Source organism: Trichechus manatus, unplaced genomic scaffold, assembly GCF_000243295.1.
Source record: "Trichechus manatus latirostris isolate Lorelei unplaced genomic scaffold, TriManLat1.0 scaffold00497, whole genome shotgun sequence".
Classification (NCBI taxonomy): domain Eukaryota; kingdom Metazoa; phylum Chordata; class Mammalia; order Sirenia; family Trichechidae; genus Trichechus; species Trichechus manatus.
This window is the reverse complement of record NW_004444433.1, coordinates 108562-109617: the sequence shown is the minus strand read 5'-3', so window position 1 is coordinate 109617 and position 1056 is coordinate 108562. Positions and strand designations below refer to the sequence as shown.

Below are 1056 nucleotides of genomic sequence, written 5' to 3'. Positions count from 1 at the left end.
CGACAATGCTGATCAGCAATTAGGAGACACTGGTAGGCTGTGTTACACTGGGCTTCACTGATCTTCAAGGATATAGCCAGCTCCTGCTCGAAGCTGGGATTCTGTATATTGCTTGTTGAAAGGAGGAATTTCTAAAAATTCCTCTTCTTCCTCGCTGCTTCCTGAAGGACCGTCTGGCAGTTTGGAGCGGCTGGCCAACTTGTCACTAGTTGTGGCCATGGCGAGGCGAAAGGCATAGCCCAGAAACAAGGTCTTGTTGAGGGGCAAAGGCCCTGTCTGCTCTTCCAGGGCAGAGGGCTCTCCCAAGTTGTCTCCACTCTCACAGGGGCTTACAAATTCTCCTGCCCCCACTGCACCAGGTTTCATAGCGGCAGACTTTCGGCCGCGCTTGGTAGGGGACCGTTCCTCTTCAGAAGTTATACGTTTTCTCTTGCCCGAGAGAATTCCCACGGAGGCACGAGGGCTTTCTGTGATCTTACGGGTAGGGGTTGTGCTGCTGCTACTGGAGGCAGTGGGGGTGGCTGGGGAGCTGATGTTGCTGCGCCCTTTCCGCTTCCCTTCCACCAAATTATCTCAGCTGGTATCTGCTGCCTTGGTGAGGGGTGTTACTGCCTCATACTGGCCAAGCCCATACTGCTCTCTCAGTCTGTTGCCCTGCTCTAAGGACAGGATGACAGCCATTCGCTTATACCACTTCCTCTTGCCTTCTTTTTCAATGCTGTAGTACAGCTCCCCAGACTCCTTCCTATGCCCTTTCACCACTCCTGCACTGAAATACTCATCCTCCTAGAGGGCTGTCACTTCAGTATACAGCGGGATGGGGTCACACAACAGAATGTCTTTGCCCAACACATCACACTCGTACCACCATCAAAGAGCAATTTATACTTCACAGCTCCAACATCTAGTGTGATTTTCCCAGAGTAAAAATAGCCATTGGATGACCACTTGGCTACAACTCGAAGCCCTACAAAACTGTTCCCTGGAGAGGAGGTATCTAAGCCATCAGAGGGGCCGGCAGCAGCCTGAAAAGGAATGTCTGGAGAGTCGCTGTGA

General features: G+C 52.0%; 1 pseudogene; it reads right to left on the bottom strand.

Moving 5' to 3' along the window:
• Positions 1-8: 8 nt before the first annotated feature.
• LOC101355940 (TP53-binding protein 1 pseudogene) overlaps positions 9-1056 on the bottom strand; it is a 4041-nt pseudogene continuing 2993 nt past the window's right edge.